General features: G+C 39.7%; 1 long non-coding RNA gene across 1 annotated transcript; it reads left to right on the top strand.

The window, feature by feature from the left end:
- Positions 1–2,415: 2,415 nt before the first annotated feature.
- Positions 2,416–6,729, top strand: LOC125752165 (uncharacterized). The gene is made up of 2 exons (XR_007401004.1): positions 2,416–3,058; positions 4,065–6,729. It is a non-coding gene; the product is annotated as an uncharacterized LOC125752165 (long non-coding RNA).
- The last annotated feature ends 715 nt before the right edge of the window (positions 6,730–7,444 follow it).

The raw sequence follows: 7,444 nt of genomic DNA, 5'->3' as shown, positions 1-7,444 counted from the left end.
TGGGGGGATGCAACTGAGGGAAAGGAGCCCCCTCAAAAAAAAAATATCAAGTGCCCACTCAAATGTCCTCCCAATTGATCTGTTAAAGCCTTCTGGTGCTCTTTGGCCTCAATTTAGATGAAACACACTCTAGAGAGTGACAATATTGATTAACCTTAGATCTTGCTCTAATAACTTGAAAATTTTAATATATATCCTTTATAAGCTTGCTTGCCAAAGATTTAATTTTTTTTAATTTATTTTTTATTGGTGTTCAATTTACTAACATACAGAATAACCCCCAGTGCCCGTCACCCATTCACTCCCACCCCCCGCCCTCCTCCCCTTCTACCACCCCTAGTTTGTTTCCCAGAGTTAGCAGTCTTTACATCTGTCTCCCTTTCTGATATTTCCCACACATTTCTTCTCCCTTCCCTTATATTCCCTTTCACTATTATTTATATTCCCCAAATGAATGAGAACATACAATGTTTGTCCTTCTCTGATTGACTTACTTCACTCAGCAGATTTAATTTTTAATATGTGCTTTCTTAAAGTTTTCAGGGCTTATCATCAGAATATTGATTTAATATTTTTGATGCAATAAGATTGAAACTAGAAATGACTTAGAGCTATTGGGGAAGAAAAAACTTCATTACTGCAGATTATATTTTTGTCCAAATAGAAAGCCCAAAATATATTAGGATTTTTATAAAATTAACCAATATAACCAGATATTCAAAGATTAATACGTTTCCCATATTCGAGCAAAAAATAATGGTTTTAGGGATCCCTGGGTGGCGCAGCGGTTTAGCGCCTGCCTTTGGCCCAGGGCGCAATCCTGGAGACCCGGGATCAAATCCCACGTCGGGCTCCTGGTGCATGGAGCCTGCTTCTCCCTCTGCCTGTGTCTCTGCCTCTCTCTCTCTCTCTCTCTCTCTCTGTGTGTGACTATCATAAATAAATAAAAAATTTTTAAAATTTTAAAAATAATGGTTTTAAAATATAAATGGATTATGTTACTATTCATCATGGCAACAAGCTCAGTAAAATGTTTGAACATAAGATGTGTGTAAGACAAATAGACTTGTATAGTGGAAAACTACATTGCACTCAAAGACAAATATTTCAAACATGACCTTTCCCAAAGCAGTCCATCTGCTAAATGGAAGTCTAAACATATTCTCAAAGGTTAGTAAAATTGTTCTAAATTTCATCTGAGAGAAAAAATGTGCAAGGATAGCTAGGAGGGGTGCCTGGGTGGCATAGTCAGTTAAGTGTCCAACTCTTGATTTCAGCTCTTTCCTCTGGGTAGGCTTGCAATTTTTGAAGGCCATAGGCCGCTGCAGTCTTCTTTGCCTGGCAAAGCAATAAAACTATCTTCCTCTTAATCCCAAATTCTGTCTTTAGGTTAAATTTGGGTTCTGAAGCATGGGGGTAGGTTTTCGACAACAGAACCTTCAGAATACAGGAAGGGAAAGGCAAATTTATTTTATTCAACAAGCCCATATTGGAGAACACTGATTAAAGCCTCATAACCACCAAAATCCAGATTGATTAAAAATGAAATAAACTAGATGAACATACCAGTGATGATCTGCATGTGATGGAATTTTCCAGATTCTTTAAAAAACAGATTATAGATTTAACTAAAAGTATGTATCTTCTGAATATGAGAAAGCAAAAGGCAATCAAAATTGGAAAACTTGCTAGAAAGAGGGAGGCTGAATACTTTAATATGGAAATATTTTATTCTAATATTTTTTAAAAAGGCTTAGTAAGATAGAAATCATATATTATGCGATTCACCTATTTAAAATGTACAGTTTAATGGTTTTTAATAGAAATTAGCTTTAGAATATTTTTATCACCAAGAAAAAAAAAAAAGAATAGCCAGAGGGACATCCTCAGTGGTTGAGCATCTGCCTTTGGCTTAGGTGATCCTGGGGTCCTGGAATCAAGTTCCACATCAGGCTCCTCTGAGCAGGGTGGTCTCTCCTCATTACCCCTAATAAATTAATAAATCTTTTAGAAGCACTAAAATGCCAAGAGTAAAATTAACAAAGGGTGTTATAACCCATAGAAGATGAAGTATAAATGGTGATTATGAAATACTGATATTCCGGACACCTGGGTGGCTCAGTGGTTGAGCCTTTGGCTCAGGGCGTGATCCTGGAATTCTGGGATGGAGTCCCGCATTGGGCTTCCTGCGTGGAGCCTGCTTCTCTCTCTGCCTCTCTCTCTGTGTCTCTCGTGAATAAATAAATAAGATCTTAAAAATATATATATATATATATTCAATACAAATAATCCAAATTAAAACAATTTAACTTTTATACATACCAAATTAGCAGGGTTTTTTTTAAGGGGGTTTTAATATTCACCTTCATAATTATTAGTGATCAGGATCTACATTTAAATGCAGTGTTAGTCCATATCCTTATTTATGATGAAATGTAAAATTACACAAATCTCCAATGATAGAGAAATAAATGTGCATTTTTTTTATATTCATATGATGGGGTATTGTGGAATATAATTATAGTATACCTAGTGCCATGGCAAATTACTATAGGTTAAGGGAAGTAAACTGGAGGCTATATATATGATCTCAATTATGAAAAAAAAATGATATTGAACACAAAGGAGCATTCAGAATTTCCCTGAAATATCACATCTTTATATTTTGAGAGCAATTCCTTCCAGGTGTATAAAATTGTTGCCTGCCAAAAAGTTATTTGGAGCATTTTCCATGTACAGTTTGCCTCACGGAATCTTATTAAGGATCCTCACCCCCAGCATTTATTGGAGGGAGGGAGGAGCCCTCTTTTCTCCCCATTTCTCTTTAACCCAGAAATGTTTTTGGCTTTAAGCTTCGGTGCTCAACAATGTGTCCCAAAGCCCTGTCCTCCGGGAAGCCCTGTAAGACACTTTACCTGTATATCCTGATTGGAGAAAACCCTTACGCAGCACTAACCAGAAGATTAACTTAACTGATCCTATAAGGGCACTGTCAGCCTGGCTTCAAGATCCCAGGACATCTAGATTGGCACCAGTTTTGCCTACAATGCCTTTGAAGGTATGTACGGAATTTCGTTATCTGATGCCAGATAAATGATCATTTAATTGGTCTAATTCTTTAGCTGCATACCAATGCAACTTGAAAATAGACTCTGGTGTCATCCAGCTGCACATCTGATCAATCGTGGGAGGAACTTGGATGCAGAGTACCAGTGCAGAAGGAGGAGCCTATTTAACCCAAGAATTTGGTACATTTCATGGAAAGGCTCAATTACCTTCAAGATCAGCTAAGACACAGAAACCAATTTTTTTCTTAAAAAAAAAAAATGTGTTCTGTGTTTTGGGATATTTTTAAAGATTTATTTCTGCAAAACTAATCACTAGCCTAAACACTAACTGGGTATATTGGGTATATAGAACTTACTCTCTTTGTCCTCAGACTTATTAGTAGACTTTTTTGGCCCAGTCAGAATTTTTTCATTTAACTTTCTTTTTTTTTTTTTTTTTAAACATGAATCTAATTTTTTTTTTAATTTTATTTATTTATTTATGATAGTCACAGAGAGAGAGAGAGAAAGAGAGGCAGAGACACAGGCAGAGGGAGAAGCAGGCTCCATGCACCGGGAGCCTGATGTGGGATTCGATCCCAGGTCTCCAGGATCGCGCCCAGGGCCAAAGGCAGGCGCCAAACCGCTGCGCCACCCAGGGATCCCTCATTTAACTTTCTTAAAAGGAGAAATATTTTCTTTTGGGGAAGCTTTCTGTACTTCCCCACCCAAAGAAACATGCTCCTTCAAATATGTCCCTTAGCTAATGATAACAGCTAACCTTCATCCAGCATTTCCTTACTACACATTCCAGGCACCTAGCACCATCTTTCACTTCACAGCCACTTTGAGAGCACATGCTAGTCTTGACCTGTTTTCAAAGGAGCCAAAGAAGTATATGAACCTGTAGTAAATGGCATCTGATAAAGCAAAAAGTTTTTTTTTTTTTTTTTAAAGCAAAAAGTTTTTATCTGATCTGTTTTTCCATCTGAAGATTCATTCTATCTCCTTCCCCAGACCTTGCCCTACTTTGAGTGTAGTGCTTCTTTGGTCTTTAAACACACGAACACATTGAGGAATAAAAGGTGGAAGCAAGAAGAATTAATTCTTGAGCCTTGGCTGAATCACCCCCACGAGCACGTGGAGTGAGGAAGAGAAAGAGCAGAAGTGGACAGTGTGGTGAACATCACTCCAGTGAGAGCCACGCCAAGGAGGAGAGGCGGGTGAGAAACCCTGAGTCACAATAGTCCTAAAGGTAAAAGCCAGAGAAAAGAATCTGGAAGCCACAAAAGGGAATAGCTTCAATAGGTGTGGTCAGTCTTAATACTCTAAAGCTTAGGAAGTTTGAGAGGGAAAGGTTTGGGTATAAAATATATGGTAGGCATCAAACTCTAATTTCCAGAGATGGAGTCCATCTAAGTAGGCAAGTGTTGCTTCTCTAGCTGATGTAGCTAATACACCCACCCAAACACACCAGAAAGGGTAGTCTCAGGACTGTGAGGAACCAGAAGCTTGTTTGGTGAGCCTGGTAGGCCTATAGGGCTGGCTTTGGTGTTGCTGAGGGAATTCTGTACACAGCTGGGTTTTGCTGAAGAATCTGAGAGGAGGAGGTACAAGCTTCAAAGACCACAGAGCATTGTTGGGGGCAGGGTGGTGGGTAGGCCGACAGTCTGTGGAGAAAGCAAGGGGAGGCTATAAAGGGAGTCTTACCCCTCTTGATCTCAGGTGACCAGCCATCTGGGTTTTTGCCTAGGACTGAGGAGGCGCCCAGAGCCAGGACCTCAAATGTTAAAACCAGGATGAGCTGGTCATGGAACCTTTGTCTTACCCTCCAAATCTTCAGGAAAATCTACATCAGTGCTTTGAGAGTGGAATTTATATTTTCTGGGTATTGGCACTAGAAATTGGCCTGGAGTAGGCACAGAGAAAGAAGAGCAGTGAGGGGTGGCTCGAGTAAGAGAGAATGATAAGGGAGCAGGAGCATGGCAGGGGGATGACATCTTCTCATGCAAACTGAGAAGCCCAACTCAAACTCCCACCTCTGAGGGGGTCTTTGTGGGCAGAGTTGGTGGATGGGGAGAAATCAGGACAACCCAGCTGGCTCCAATGATGGCATGCATATCAGTGCAGGCAGTGAATTACACTGCAGGTTCTACTTTGGAAAACCCTTCTATGATATATCCAGTTACTGAGGTTACCAACCCAAGAGGCATCCCTGAGTTTCCAACTTTCCTCCAGCCAGACACTAAGATCTCTCTTCCAACAGTGCCTTTTCAAGTTCTCTCCTCTTGTCCTCAAGCCCAGCTCAGTTCCTTTCCATCTCTCACCTGGAGCATTGTCCCTTTCCACGCTGCCTGTTCTTAAATGTTGGCTTCCAGAAAATGTCACCAACACAATCTGGTTGCAAGACAGAACAGAGTTGATTGCTCCCTACGGTAATGGAGAGCTTCCATCTCCAGGTTACTGGTAGCATCTCAGAGGGAAGAGAACTAAGTGGGGGCTCTTTAGGAGTTTTTTTGTTGTTGTTGTTTTTCTTTTTTCTTTAGGAGTTTTTAATCTGGTTAAGTTGGGTCTGACAATGTGAGATCTTGGCTAATGATAGTAACAAAATAGTCTAGGATCAGAAGACATAGTAATCTGTGTGGGTGTAGATGGTTTTGCCTCTCTCCTCCTTACCTTATCTTTCACTCTTCCAAACCAATAACAGCAAGAACAACAAAAATAACAGTAACAATAATAGTAGCAGTAAATACTTACTTACTTAACTGTCATCCTGTGCCAACATTTTAGAGATATTTGCCCATTCAATCCTTCACCCACAGTCTGATGGGCACAAGCACAGCCATCCATATTGTACAAATGCAGGAATGAAGCAACTCAACCTTTTTAGTGTTGAATAATATTCCATTTTCTGAGTATACCATGGGTGTTATTTATTCATTTGCCCACTGAAGGACATCTTGGGTGCTTCTAAGTTTTGGAGATGCTGAAGAAAGCAGCTATAAACATCTGTGTTCAGGTATTCACGTGGGCATAAGTTTTCGACTCTTTTTTTGTAAATACCAAAGAACACAATTGCTGGGTTGTGTTGGTAAGACTTGTGTCTAGTTATGTACGAAGCCCCCAAATTGTGGTCAGCAGTGGCTATACCATTTCACATTCCCACCAGCAACGAACGAGAGTTCCTGTTGCTCCAATCTTCAACCAGCATTGGGTGTTGTCAGTGTTCCAGATTTTGGCCATTCTTGTAAGTCTGTAGTGGCATATCGTTGTTTTAATTTGTAATTCCCTAATTACAGTGAGGTGGAGCATCTTTTCTTTATTCCATTTTTTTTCTTTTTTCCATTCTCCTTTATTCCATTTTTTTTTCTTTTTTCCATGGAGCATCTTTTCATACGCTGATTTGACATCTGTCTCTCTTCCTTTATCAGTTCAAGTCTCTTGCCCATTTTTAGAATTAGGTTGTATATAGTGTTTGTAATTGGCTTTTAAGAGTTCTTTGTGGGATCCCTGGGTGGCTCAGCCGTTTAGCACCTGCCTTTGGCCCAGGGCGCGATCCTGGAGTCCAGGGATCGAGTCCCACTTAGGGCTCCCGGCATGGATCCTGCTTCTCCCTCTGCCTGTGTCTCTGCCTCTCTCTCTCTCTCTCTCTCATAAATAAATAAATAAATCTTTAAAAAAAGAGTTATTTGTTTATTTTGGGTAACAATTCTTTATCAGATACATCTTAGGCAAATATCTTCTCTCTATAACTCTAAACTTTTTAACAAAAAAATACATATTAAAATGTTAAATCAGTAGCTGATATTGCTCCTTGGGAAGAGGGACTGTACTTCATTTTTGTATTTGTAGGGCTGGCACAGAGCATGATGTACAATAAATGCTTGTTAAATACGTGTTACATGAATAAAAGCAGTTAATTTGCTTAATCCTGATTAACCTCCTTAAGGAAAAAAACCCTCCTCTTAGATATATTTTTTCCTCTCAAATTGACAGAAATTGTAACAGCAGAAGGGAAAAAATATAAATTTACTCACAAACATCTAACATTTGGTTAAATTCGGCTTGTTTTCATTCTCACTGTAGAAAAACAAAACAAAACAAAAACCTTTGCTGAAAAGGAAATGCTGTACCTGAATTAAAGCATTCTGTCCTCCCCCCCACCCCCCCCAATATGTCTCTTCAGGAAATTTGATCTTTTGGAATCTGATGTTCTTTCCTCACTGCCTAAGCATGTGACTGAGGTAACTGGAGAGTAAAACCAATCCAGCTTGTGTGGTCAAAAAGTTTGAGTCTCTGGCAGGTGGAGGGAGGATGTTCCTTTTGTTCACTAGGAGAGGGCTTGTGGGAGGAGGAAGAGGAGGCAGTGTATGCTCCTGGGTCCCTGGGTGCATTTT

The sequence above is a fragment of the Canis lupus genome, chromosome 1, assembly GCF_003254725.2.
Source record: "Canis lupus dingo isolate Sandy chromosome 1, ASM325472v2, whole genome shotgun sequence".
In the NCBI taxonomy this organism is placed as follows: Eukaryota; Metazoa; Chordata; class Mammalia; order Carnivora; family Canidae; genus Canis; species Canis lupus.
Note: the sequence above shows the minus strand (reverse complement) of the source record. Positions and strands in the feature narration are given on the sequence as shown.